General features: G+C 30.1%; 1 protein-coding gene across 4 annotated transcripts in view; it reads left to right on the top strand.

Annotated features, from left to right (window-relative positions):
- The window catches only part of LOC148279997 (uncharacterized), a 188,843-nt gene that overhangs the window by 129,123 nt on the left and 44,945 nt on the right, over window positions 1–14,775 (top strand). For 2 of the 4 annotated variants that reach the window (XM_088229084.1, XM_088229082.1), the window contains exon 4: window positions 3,442–3,498. The exons of the other annotated variants lie outside the window; for them this stretch is intronic. The gene's annotated coding sequence lies outside the window, so the exon portion shown is untranslated. The remainder of the gene's footprint in view (window positions 1–3,441; window positions 3,499–14,775) is intronic. 4 annotated transcript variants of the gene reach the window in all.

Below are 14,775 nucleotides of genomic sequence, written 5' to 3'. Positions count from 1 at the left end.
GGCATAAAAAAAGATAAGATTACCAATGAGGAGAGAAACAGAATCTCAAAACTCATTGTAAAAGGGATTGAAGCTGTACAATGAGTTACCTAAAGAAATAAAGGAGATAGACGAGATAGAAATATTCCAAATTAATTTGAAAAAAATATGTTATTGAGAAATTTTGATCAAAAAATTGTAATGGTATTAAAATTTTAAGAACTAACTTAATAAAGCAGAAATAAATTTTAAGTTCATTTTTATTAGAATATTGTTTATTGATTTTTTCATACATTTTAGCGACACTTCGCCGTACAAATAAATGCATTAATTTTTACTGCGTGTAAGAAAACATATACATCCAACTTTCCGTAAAACTGAACTTCCTTATTGGACTCAATAATTATTTCTTGCAACCCAATTTTAAAACTTCTTCATCATTCCCATATTCGCACCCAGTAGTGCAAAGGATACTCCATTGGTACAGAAAATGCAGCGTACCGTGATCGTTTCTTCCACGAAGGAAAAGTGATCTATCGCCAGTCAATACGCTTCAGGTATCAGTCTAAAAACAGTAAAATATTGTGTTGTAGAACTTCCTTTAAAATATTGATTTTACCTTTAGCTTGACAGAAATGGAACATGAGACCTCATACGTGGTACACAAGCGCAGTGATCACTACACTACGAGGTGGATCTATTCTCACTCGATTATCCTGTTTAGATTTTTTATCAGAGAGTGGTCGTCGAGTCAAAGGCACTCAACCAGGATTCTGGTACTATGGCACACACAGAAAAAACTTTTTAAATATACTTGTATCATAATCATTATCGCTTTCCCAGTACTGCATGGAGAATTGCATTGTGGCTGCAAACGCCGCGTATCTAGATAACTGGATACATCAAGCATAGGGTGATCAATCTTACACTTCAAGTTTTTATTATCTTCTTCATCTCTGTTGTAATATATAAGCACAGAAAAGTACCTACTAGCATTATACAAGAGTTCAATAGGCGACCATTAGTGTTGAATAAGTATAGATTTGTGCTTTTTTTTCATGCATTAATTTGTCTTTCGTTTGAATTTTCCATGGATTTGTTGCGTTACAAATATGAGATTCAAATCTATACTATTTTCTTGTTTACCTGATTTAACTGTTACTACCCCTTATTTATTCTCACACATGCGAGCGAGGGTAATTCAGAGCAATAAACACTATTCCTTTAATATACGTCCAGCAACCCCTTGTAATAATACCAAGAGAGTAAAGAAAACGTTAAAACACAACCCTTACTCCTAGTTTCAGCGCAGATCGTATCAAGTGTTGTGTGTTAGGGTTGCCAAGCAACTCTTATCTGATTTAGTAACCACGTAATTACCACCCCATAGAAACCCACGAGTATATAATCGTCCAACTACGTACGGAAAAATACAAACATAAAGTTAAACGCGTTTGTTGAAACCACAAATTGTTCTTGAGGGATTAAAAAGATTTTTTTTATTACTGGAAATAAGAGAAAATAAATGTTAGCTGATTAGATTAATACGATATCTCGCTGATTTTAATTTATAAAAATATTATTTTTTATTTCTAATCGAAAAAATATTTTATAACACATATTTTATTAGATTAACACACAAAAAATACGAGACTAAATTCGCACAAAAAAAGAGACAAACTCCTGTACTTGGTGTGGGATTACATGTTAATTAAACGCACCGGACGCGGACTAGGGAAACGGTTGGATAGGGAATGGGTAAGGGTTTGTGGAAGGGATGCTAGAAGACCAAGACGTAAGGGATTTTGAAAATTTTCCGAGAAAGAAATATAATAAAATAAATAAAACAACTTTGTTTAAACACCATTTTACAAATTTAACAACAATTTTATTATTATGAATAACCACAAAGTTGGTGCTTCAAATATAAACTTTATAAAAGAAAGAAATATAGTTTTTTTTTTAAAGTTTTTGTAAAAGTATACCATGAGCCATGAGGAATGTTCTTCTGAAGTTTCGCGGGCTGGCTCTTAAACACCGTGTATATTTATGTGACATGGTGATAAGTCTGGTAATAAAATAAAATGAAAATTTGAGTTTTAAGCTCAATGAAATTTACAAAATTATTAAAGGAATAGTTCCTAGATTTTTTCAAAACAGACTAAAAAATAATGAGTTCTTTCATAACTATGGAACAAGAGGATTTAAAAATATAAGACTGGAAAAGACATCAAAAGTAATGTCCCAGAACTGCCCAATGTACAAGGGAAAACAGTCATTTGAGGAATTGCCAGAAAGCATAAATAATGAAAACAAGTGTAAATATATTTAAAATGTAATGTTAAAAGTTTACATGTAAAAAATACTAGGTTACACATATTGTAAATAGTGAATATACATAGGTTAATAATGAATAATGAATCGGGTTGTGGTCCTGTGATTCGAATTCTACTCTACCCCAACTTGATTCCCATTTTCTAATAGTGAGTTATTTACAACTCGTTAAAAATGGCCCTCAAAATGAAATATTTGGGTAAATCATAAAAACGCAAATATTTTTTATTTATTACAAAAAATATATAAATAAATGAAAGTGTACGTATCGGACAGTTCGAATATTATAAATTGTACTACAATTGTAATAAATAATTTTGGAATAAGTATGGATATAAAAGTTATATTGTAAATATATATTAGACTATCTTTATCAAAGAACTAAATAAAATAATAAAAAAAACTCAATATAAACTCGTGTAAAATATTGTAAAAAAAAAAAAATCTTTATTAATATTTTGATTGTGTATAATTGTTTGTAAGGAAAGACTGGATTTCACACGCTTGGGAGTGACTAAGATTTACCCATTTCAACAGAGATAGAGAACATTTAGGTGAAAAGAATATGAAAGTCTGGGCATTTATAAGGCTTATGACCTGTCGTTGGCTGGTTTAAGAGGCCACTTTACACACTGTAACATTCACTATTTTTCTTACGTTGTAATATGTTAATCTAACAACTGTCTGGTAGGTGAAATACAGTCAATGTTAACTAACGCTTGGACAAACTCTAAATATTGTTACTTAAACCAACTGGTCCAAGAATAAGTTTAAAAATTGAAAAATGTTTTCAGGCGTTGCCTAGTAGGTGCAATTATTCAGTCAGATAAATCTCATCCGCTTCAATAAAGGTTTGGCCTAACAAAAATCAAGAGATGGAAGCATTGAAGAAATATGTATGTTCAAACATAGGTATTATGGTGAATAATATACAAAGTGTAAAGTGGCCAGTTAAACTATACAGTTATTTTTGTTATAAGAAATGTACTGAAATGTAAATAAATAAATAAAATAATTAATCAGTTAACAATATGGCTTAACTTCTATATTTTCTTATTTAAAATATTCTTCATCTCTGTTGTTATATGTTTGAAAAATATTTTGTTTTAAAACTTTGAATATTTTTAGGTCATCTGCAGATCTGAAGATGAGCAGAGGAGACGTTATCCACTTTCAACTGTGAATGTAAGTTTTTCATATATTATTAATTTTTCAAAAGAATTACTTACGTTTTTATAATTAACCTAAATATGTAATTTTATACGCATTTTCTTTAAGTAAAGGAACTCCTTCCATATACCCGAAAACCGTGCTAAATAACGCGGATCTTCTTATCGGTTTCTCTCACGCAAAAAATCAAGTTTTTTTTTTGTCAATAAACGAGTTACTTAAAAAAAAAAATAATTAAGTTTTCATTTGAATTTAACTTAATTAATGGTGAGGACTTTTGTCGTACATTGACATGACCACATTGCAAACACGAATAGTAACAAAAACTGTGTTTAGTTGTATTAAACTCAGTTACAAAAGTTTATTTCCATTATCATCATTATTTAAAAAATTATAAAGTGATGATGTAATAACTTATATTTACATATAAGTTATTTATTTAAAAAATACTTGGTACACTTCCACTTATTTATTTTGACCAATTAGCACTTTCACCCTCTAATGGGCATCTTCAGACTGGTATACGACGATATAATTTTAATAAATCAGCAGATAGAATTTAAAAACTCACCCTTATTAGCCCCTTTAGTTAGACCCTGTACATTGTAATAAAACAATAAATATTTTTCATATAATAGAATATTCTCTTAAAGTACACCGCCAACACATGTTTCAATAATTTATCTCACTCTGTTCCATTGAAATATTGTGTATTGTCTATTTTTCAACTTATTTTTAAATGTACTAACATTTAAGATAATATTTAGTTTTATATAAATTATCAACAACAGTGTGAGACAAATTATTGAAACATGTGTTGGCGGTGTACTTTAAGAGAATATTATATTATATGAAAAACATTTATTGTTTTATTACAATGTATAGGGTCTAACTAAGGGGGGCTAATAAGGGTGAATTTTTAAATTCTATATGCTGATTTATTAAAATTATATCGTCGTATACCAGTCTGAAGATGCCCATTAGAGGGTGAAAGTGCTAATTGGTCAAAATAAACAAGTGGAAGTGTACCAAGTATTTTTTAAATTAATAACTTATATGTAAATATAAGTTATTACATCATTACAATGGAATTCCATCAAGAATTGTCAATAAATCATTTAAATGAAATTATAAAGTGATTTTAAACGAAAATATGAAACTATGTGTTATAGAGCGGGTTTGAATCTCAGACCTCCTATCCCGGAGCCCGCGACATTTTCATGGAACCACAACCCGGTTACATAAGATGGGCTTTCGCTTTAACCTAGTATCGTGTGATTATGGGTCTGATCTCTCAATGCGCCGGGTGTTTATTATGAGCAAAGTATCGTGCGGCGTTGGATGGCGAAAGGCCGACAAACGATTGTTCCAGGAAATATTACAGTTTCGATACCTGCTGTCACGATTTACATTGGGATTGAGGAAAATAATGATTTAGGGGAAATCACACATTTGGGTCACGATAATATTTTATCGTTTATTTTTATTTATTTTATTAGGTAAATAATCAGAATGTACACAAATATTACCCACTTTTTAAATATATTAAAGTCCTTAAAATAAAGCTTGAATGACAGCTGTCAAACTAACTAGTGATGAGAAATAACTGATCACTGATCAAATCGATTTTATCAGTTATTTCATGCAATCATGAAACTCTGTTTCCTAAAATTGATTAAAAAAAACGCAAAAACAAGCCAATTATAGTGTGTTTAACACAATCATTCACCAAAAAATAAGACATTTATACTTTTTTCATGAACAACAATTCAAATTACGAGCAACTTCTAACTCTTTTTCATTTTAATTCTCTGATTAAACGCCGCGTTGTTTTCGATATAAAATTTCTATATAAAATATTAAACTACAAAGTAGATACTAACATCCTAAATAAAATACAAATAAATTCGGGATTGAGAACAATCAGACATCGGGAAATGTTTAAACTACCTTTTCAAATAATGCTACATACCACACACCCATGGCCCGCATGTGTCGGGATTATAATATATACTGCCGAAACAATAAAATTGTCATTTTTCATGATACTCTCTCAGCTTTTTCGAATAATCTCTTAGGAATAAATCTTATTCAATAAGTACACACGTACAACTTTTTTTTTATTGCATTGTGTCCTGTATAAAAAAAATATTTAAAAATATGTATTATAACTTAATATATACATCGATTTTGTGTAATTCTATAATTGAAGATATATATGCATGTAAAATTGTATCAACGAATGCTTTCAAATTGTATGTTTCTAGTATGTAACTTTGTTGAATTACCTAATAAAATAAAATAAACATCAAATGAATTCTTTTTTTTATTCGATCAATTTGTCCATCTCTAACGTTTTTGCAAAATGATGTAACCTTGTAAGAACGTCGCTAATAATTAGGTTTTTTTTAGTTTTCTTTTAGTTTTAAAGCTCTTTTTATACATTAATGTTGATTTATGTTTCAAGCAGTGTTTTAAAAAAATGAATTAACACGCCAGATACAAATGATTTTTCGTGTGTCAATATAAATAACTCCTTTGACGTTACTACAAAGTTATGTCGTCACTTTTTCTGACAGCTGTCATTCTAATCATGTTACATTTTAAGGACTATAGTGTAAGACACTCATGCAAACACCAAAAAAATTGTTTACACTCAATACAATCATTTAAATTATGTTCAATATAATAAATATAAAAGAAACTAAATAAAAAGATATGTATATAATAATAAAGTTAAATATCTGCTTCTCTCAAAATTTCTATAGTTTTTTACCTAAATTTACATATCTTTTGTGACAATTCAAAAAATATCCGCCGCGGTAAATATATTGTTATATTAGTCGTATATTCTAGGTATTGTAGATTGTTTGAAATAGTTTGTTGACGCGTTTTCTGTGTAAAACAGAAGATTTTGTCTTGTCGGTCTAGATGGCACACGTAATGAAAGTCTTTCAAGTAGGTTAGGAGAATCAATTTTATTATTTATTAATTTGAATAAAAATAACTGGTCTATTATTATTCTTCGATATTATTCAAGTTAATTCCATGGTACTGCATACATTTAGCATGGTTAGAGAAGTTAGAGTTTAACCGGTAGTCAACCTGCTTATTTTTGTGCATCTTTCTATGCCAAAAATGTATTATTATTATTTTAGTTTTGAATTTTGATACATATTCTTATGTGAGCTCTAATAATGACAACAATGTATAAATTATTTATTTATATATTTTATTTATAAATTATTTAACACATATTTATTAATCTTCTGTTTGAATTTTGTTAATTTTTCTTCATATTTTTTTTTCTCATCTTATATAAACTTGAATTTTGTGCCTTGGCCTTTTTTCAAAATGGGAGCCTGATTTTTACATTTTCTTTGGTATTTTGATCATGTTTATGTTGGCTTTGATATTTTTTTTCCAAAATTCTGTGTTTTTTTAAAAATAATTAATATAATACCCAAACATTATCGTAATGCAAAATATTATATGTTTATATGTTAGTACTTTAAATTAATTTAACATAAAAGTTTCTTTTGTGTATCGGTTTTTAAAAAAAATGATTCTTAAAGCTTTGTTTTGTAATATGGTTAGTATGTTTCAATTTTCATGGTTTGATATAAACAATAGTTAATACGTGGTTCAATTATTGTGTAATAAATAATTTTTCATTAATTCTTATCAACAGATTTTCTAATTCTTCCCAAAATTGAAATTATTTAAATTAAGAAAATTGGCATTTTCAAGGCTTACTATCTGTCACTGCTTATTTCCACACGGCGAAATATTAACTTTTTTTTTGGGAAGTTGCATTATTTTTTACCTTGTTTTTAAGTAAAACCAAATGCCACCTATATAACGCCTGCATAACACCTATCCTTCTCTATGGATGCGAATTGTGGCACCTCACTACGAAAACAACAAAATACTGAGTTTTGAGAATAGATGTCTCAGAAGAATTATAGATGTGCGGTGGTTTCGCTTTGTGCGGAATGAAGTAATAAGAAAACGGACGCAGCAAACTCCGGTGACAACTGTCACAAAGCGGAGGCGATATGGTTGGCTTAGACATGTACTGCGGATGCCTCCTGAGAGCCTTAACCACGCTTGCCTACTTTAAAAGGCATCAGGTTCTCGACGTCCCGGACGTCCACTGCTGACTGTGCGTCGGCAGTTCGTGTTAGAATTACGGGACGTAAACCTGACTTGGGAGGATGAACAGGAGCTGGCAGCCGACAGAGATGCCTGGAGGATCTTCGTGAACACCGTATGTTCCGCTCCCTAGCAGACATGGAATGATATCTTTTTTTTTTTTTTGCACCACAACAGGCCAGGAGGCCCAATTACAGTGGTGAATTACATTACACCAGGCTTGAGAAAAATCACATTTTAAATTTTTGTGTTCTCACCGGGAATCGAACCCGGAACCTTCCGTGCGTGAGTCAAGCGTCTTGACCACTACACCACGGAGGCCGCCTGATGATGATGATGATGACAATATGAAAGGTTTATATTTCAAAGAGAGGATTTTTCTGCTATTATACTATACTACTACCATATAACTTTATTTTAGCTAAAATGTTGGGATCAGGATGAATATTCTAATGTGGGACAGTCAATATTTACTTTTAAATCTATGCTTAGCATAAATGTTTTTTAAAATTATTTCGTTCGTTTATTTTAATGAAGTAAAATAGCATTTTTGATGTAGGAAAGATTATTATAAAACCTGAATAGCTAACTAACGCAACGTCTAAAAGCAGATCCCATCTAGTAATAAATTATACATAGAGAGTAGACTCCTTATTTTTAAAAAAATATCATTATTCCAGTGCCTGAAATATGTTCACTTAAATAGGGAATTATTTAGTAATAATTTAAATTGTATTAGTAATAGATCCGATAGTGTACTGTCTGTTCCAGGATGCAGAACTAAGTTCTCACAGAGGCACTCCCTACACGTTGGTCCAAGATCCTTCAATCTTCTAACTAAGAAATTACAAAACATGAAATCACTGGTACAGTTTGAAGTAGGTTTGAGGTCTTGAATTAGCATGGAATGAACAGATAGACACCATTTTCAAAAAAATAAATAGAATTAAAATGCACACTGCAAATAAATCCTGTCTTCATAATAACGGCACATGTTTATTTTGTTTTTCTTTTGTTTTTCTTTTCTTTTCATGGTCAAGTCATACCATATTTATATGCTATAAACTTATTAATAATTAGAAAAGGAACGGCCCACTCTCAGACGCTGAAGTCTTTGTGGGCATTTTTTCCAATTTATGTTGTAGCTTTATTTTAAGACGTATTTAAGACATACATATGTAAATATATGTGTGTAAAAATAAATATACATGTATATAGATATAGATACCACTAACTGAAAATTGTGGCTAAATTAAAATAAATACGAAAAATTTAAGTAATACGTACCTTCGTTTATAACCAAATTTACAAATAAAAATGTAATGCTATTTGCTTTTTTTTTTCAAACAGGCGTCGTTAAATAATCACGTTTTCGTGTCTTCCAAATCTTTTTTTTCTCATCCAAATGACGAATAAATCTATGGAATAAGCGAAATGTAGATGTTGTCTTCGGCGATTTGCGCTGAATATAAATTTTATAAATCATCACCTTACTTTCAAACGGTTCCAATTATATTGTACACGTTTAGTACGACTCGTTTACAGAAGAAATTTCACATAATAATGAAATATGCGATTAATGCGAGTGATATTAAATAATGACGATTATATGTTTAAATTAAATAATAATAAATTCAAAAAGAAAATCACCGATAGCATGCAGGCATTACTATTGTGGAACAGTAATGACGGGTAAATCCAATAGAATTTTATCAATTTTTATTTTAAATTTACGAAGTCATATAATGTTTTAATTTTCTTATTATTACCACTATTCACATTTATGTTTCATTATAAATGAGATATTTTATAATTTATATTTATGCTTCAATTTATATTATTGTCGGTATGTTTCCTTATTCGTATTTACATTAATGTTTTTTTTTGTCATATTTTTCAATTGTTAATGGTATATTTTCGAAATTATATTTACGCTTTAATTTTTATTTTCATCCGTATGATTTCTAATTAACATTCCTGTTTCACTTTTATTTATTAATGGTATTTATTTTTTTTTTTTATTTTTTATTTTATTTTATTCAGAAAACATAGTCATACAAAATAAGTATTAAAAACAACATTTTTTCAACATATAAAGATCAATTAAGTTTTCATAAATTAAAAAGATATAAACATTAAATGTGACAAAAAAAAAAAAAAAGAATTTTAAGTGAGAAAAGAATAATTGTTGACATTTGCATTTTCCATGGAGGTAATAAATTAAAATAAATAAAAATACCGAATGTACACTCCGAGCCATCCACGCACACACATGAACGCACATATAAAACATACACAAACATATACATTATATGCGGCACATATACATAGCATAAACCACTCAAGATGCACATTCAGCAACTATCCCAAATAATCGACCCCATAAAGAAATTTTCGGTACAAATGCTACGTGCAGTTAAAAATGTCTACATCAATACTGAGTCCGTTATAATTTCTACAGGTAAGTCTAATGAACGAATTCGAGGTATAATTGTTTTTACAAGTTGGTACATAAAAAAGGGAATTTAATCTAGTATAGCTAAGAGGACAACGGAAACCAATATTTATAATATTTATATTTTCTAATTTATATTTACGCTTCAATATTTATTATTATCGGTTTGTTTTCTAATTTATACTTGCTTTTCAATTTTTGATATTATTATTTGATTTGTTTGAGCATCATTTAATGAAAAAAAATGGCATTTTAAAATTTAAGGTTCTGAAATACAGGAATTCCCTAGCTAATCGGAACCTGAAACAAAAAACCTCTGTATATTTAAAAACGGTGAAATTAATAAATAAATATGTACAAATATTGACTATTCGTTTTCCAAATTTTCGTATTCAATAACTTATAACACATTACGTATAATGTAAATTATATGTTTGAAATCATTTTTAGTCCAGGATAAAGATCAATTATATTATAACTGTATGATTGTAGATTTCAATTTATTAAAAAAAAAAAAAGTTTTACAATCGAGATGGAGAATATTTTACAAAAGGGAATATGGAAGTCGAGCCATTTATAGGGCTTATACCTGTCGTTGGCTGGTTTAAGTTACCCCTTTACACACTGTGTAACATTCACCATTATGCTTATGTTTGAATATCGGTATTTTTTCGATTCTTCTATGAAGTTGAAGAGCTGAAACATTAATAAATGCTGGTGAGATTCTGATCGAATTATTTCACCTACCTACTAGAAAACGCCTGGAAGTATTCAAATCCAGATCATTCTTCTTACATTTAAAGTAAGGTGATTAGTCTTAAGCTTCAGGTGCCAGTCTAGAAATGTGGAAATACTGAAGTGAATAACCACCTTTAAAACCAATATGTGACGTTCATTCTTCCAGGAATTGTACCCAGGACCTGAAAGATAGTACCAACTACTACGCAAAGAGGTGGTTTTATCTCTACTCGATTTGATTTTTCTAAAACCCTTAAACTGGGTTCGGATTCTTGACACACACAGAATGAACCAGTCAAAGGTTTATGGTATATTTTCGTTTAAATAAGATTCTAAATTTCCATAAATATTTTTTAACCTGAACATCAAGTACAGTTACAGGATAGAACTCATTCAACGCAAGGCAACAAAGTGTTTTAAAACGTGATCTGATGGCACGCATTTTGTTACAAATTTACTTGTATTTACTTGTCTCTGAGAAAGTATTCTTGAAACACTCGATCATTCTCAAATATAAATAATTGTCTCGCATCCGGATCGCTGCGGTAAAAGCGAACCTATTCGAAATTGCGGAACAAAACTGACTTAAGGTCTTAAAGGTCAGCAGTAATTATCGACCGATTTTTGGAAATTGGAGTTCCCTTAGCGGATAGAGCGCCTCGCAGTCACGCGTGGAGAGATCGAGGGCCGACGTTTAACATCAGATGTTTATAACGAACTGGGCCCATATTACAATGGGAAGTTAACGTCCATCGTCAATTTTATCAACAAATTAAGTTTTCTGAATAAAAAATAGAATTCATTTATTTTATTTTTTTATTCATTTATTAGTTTATACATACAATGTTACGAAATAGCACAAAAAACACTCTGGCATATTCTGCTAGTACGAGGAGTAGGCTCAGTATATGAAGGGTCGGCAAGCCAGAAATATTAATACGCCTAATGTTGCAATCGGTTCCTATATGGGCAAATGCCTGTTCTAAGAAACCGATTTGTTGCGGCAAATATGGTTTACGAATATGTTTTCTATAAATAAAAAACAATATTGAAGAAATAAAAAAAAAACAGTTATAGCCCAAAAGAGAAGAAAAGAAAAAAAATATTAAGTTTACATTAAATGTAAAAATACAATTAAATACATAAATATAAAGCATACATACTTCGTACATACATATACACATACATACATATATACACACATATACATACATAAACATATATATACACACATTCATACACAATATATATGCACATGCGAAAATACAATAAATTTATATATGATTCAATGGGATAGCATAATATTTAGATTACTATCTTCAATAAATTCTCCGATTCCTTACTTCCAATGTCTGTCAACCAAATTTTTAAATTTCTCTTCAAAACTGATGGTTTATCAGATTTCTAAAATGACGGTATCAGGTTGTATAGTTTAGGTCCGTTATATAGAAATGATTTTTGGAATACCGCTGTACGTGCATGCAATTTCTCTGTTATTAACATTTTATTCAATGGCAGTGGGGTGGCGATTTATAATATGCGTGGGTATTATTTGAATGAATCGTTGATCTATGTTAATTTTTACGGGGTAGGGAAAAGGTGTGGTGCGTGAAGATGGCAGATGCCGACAAAACAGCGTGTGACCAAATAAACCACAGCAGACAAAAATCATACTTTTGGGAAGTCAGCAATGGGGATTAGGGACAAGAATCCGGATGCTAAATCTGTAAGTCTTTTCTTCTGGGTAGTGTTTCGGGCTGTCGGCAAACACACCATTTTCACTAAAATTAATGCGGGGAATATCTCGATAAATGCAGCGACGCGGCGGTCAGAAGATGAAAATGTGTGCGGATGCGGGCAGATGATTAAAAGTCGAGCGGATGCGGGCAGATAAATTATGAAACATACGGTTGTCTCCAAAATAAATTGTGCAGAGAGAAAAACAAAATTGTTAATTTGTGTTGCTATGGATATTGAAAATTGTTCTCATAGCAATCGTAGCTACTCAAGGCCATAGCAACGAAGAAAATAAACACATATTTGTGTATTGGAAGATGGGAAGTAATGTAGGATAGGTGGACTTTCATCAACTGGGGGTCCATCCAGCCACAAACTACTCAATCATACCAACCACTCGCGCAACTAGTTGGTAAAAACAAATATATGTCTCTTCTTCCCGTGTTCTAATGGGAATTTAAAATGTATCATCAATTTTTTCTACAAAGTAAAATAAAGTTTTTTGTATGAACATGTTAAATCAGAGGTTACTGACAAGTAAACTTAAAATTTACTTACAAATATATACATTTTCGTACATAAATATCGATTTTACTTTGTCCCGTCTTGATATTTACCGATGAAGATAGCGTTTTTAATTATCCACCTGAACCCATATTACAGATGATAAAAGCTTTATCGATGTTTGTATCAAGAGGATTTTTATTTATTTATGTTGACAGAATAACAGCCATAAAAAAATACAAGCCAGGGGTTTTTTTCAGTTTGAAAAAAATATAAGTTATAGACGAAACTTGTGATAGTTCATGAATATTTTATTATTTTTTCAAAATATTGGGGTAAAAGAACTACCAATTTATAAAAAAATGTGAAATTAAGTTCACACATTTTTACACTTTAAAATTTTGATAGTCTATGAGGAAGTTCTTTAATCATCTGATTCTTTGCTCGAAACTATTTGAATTCTTTACCTCGGCGGGAAGCTTGTTAAATAGTATTGGTAAAATAAATTCTGTAGTTTTGCTTTCATAAAGTTTTGTACTTAATACCACCAGTTTCATGGCTGAAATCACCCTTGTTTGATATTGGTGACTAAGCAGGGTTTTTTCCTCATCAAAGAACTTCATTATCAGCTTATAGTGGTATAGTTGATTCACCGGATTCTTAAATAGAATTGTGTCATCATCTTTGTTTATCTTTTTGATCATATCATTTACAACTATCTTGAGGAGTCGTTTTTGAAGATTTTATATCCAATCGATGTTTTGTGAGTTCCTTTCCAAGACAGAATGAAAGAATTGATTCTGCAAAACTTATGTAAACTAATTTAAGCAGTTAAAAAGGTAATATTTTCTTGAGCTGATGAAGTTTTACCGCACACACTTAAAGCCTCGTGCAAATAATGTTGATGTGTTTTTCAAAGTTAAAAGTTCTATCTTATGTTAAGCCAAGGTATTTACAATCGCTTACAATTTCTAAGTTCTCACATGTACTCGTACATGATATACTGGCTTCGTGTTCATTATGATGACATGCATAAGTGTGAGCTTTAACTCTAAAATTTTCTCTCGTGATATGAAATGAAACAATAAAGAGTACATTAGTTTTGTTGATATTTATAATTAGACCTTTATGTTGGGACCATTTTGTATATTTTTTTTTTGAAGTTGACTATCAGCATTTGCTACATCCGCACTTGATATTATTATGGCCGTGTCTGTATTACACATTTATTTTCAGACGACAATGGAAAAGGGGTAAAAAAAATTAAGAATAATCTATTTTACTGTTATCAATCCTTTGTTTGTCACTTTAATGTATTTTTCTTACACTTGTTTATAATACTTCTTAAAATATCCTTATAATTGTCTTTTTTTCTTGTATACTACTGAGTATTTATTGCAACACTTAGTACCTGTTTATATTTTTTATTAGCATATATATTTAAAAACATGTTCTCTTTCTTACATATATTCGAATGTTACAGATATGATTTATTATTCCTTAATCTAGTATATTTGTATCCTTTTTGTAAAAGAGTCCATAAAATAAACAAAAGAGAATGTAATTTATTTTTTTAAAGGAATAACCCGCTGAGCCTCTATTTTCAGGCTTATCAGCAGTGAGATAGAGGAAATATGGAAGGAGGTAATGAAAAATACACAACAACACCCAGATCAATTAAGAAAAAAAAATTCTTGGATTTT

The sequence above is a fragment of the Micrasema longulum genome, unplaced genomic scaffold (genome assembly GCF_059751315.1).
Source record: "Micrasema longulum isolate JH-2025_06_02 unplaced genomic scaffold, ASM5975131v1 h1tg000633l, whole genome shotgun sequence".
Lineage (NCBI taxonomy): Eukaryota > Metazoa > Arthropoda > Insecta > Trichoptera > Brachycentridae > Micrasema > Micrasema longulum.
Note: the sequence above shows the minus strand (reverse complement) of the source record. Positions and strands in the feature narration are given on the sequence as shown.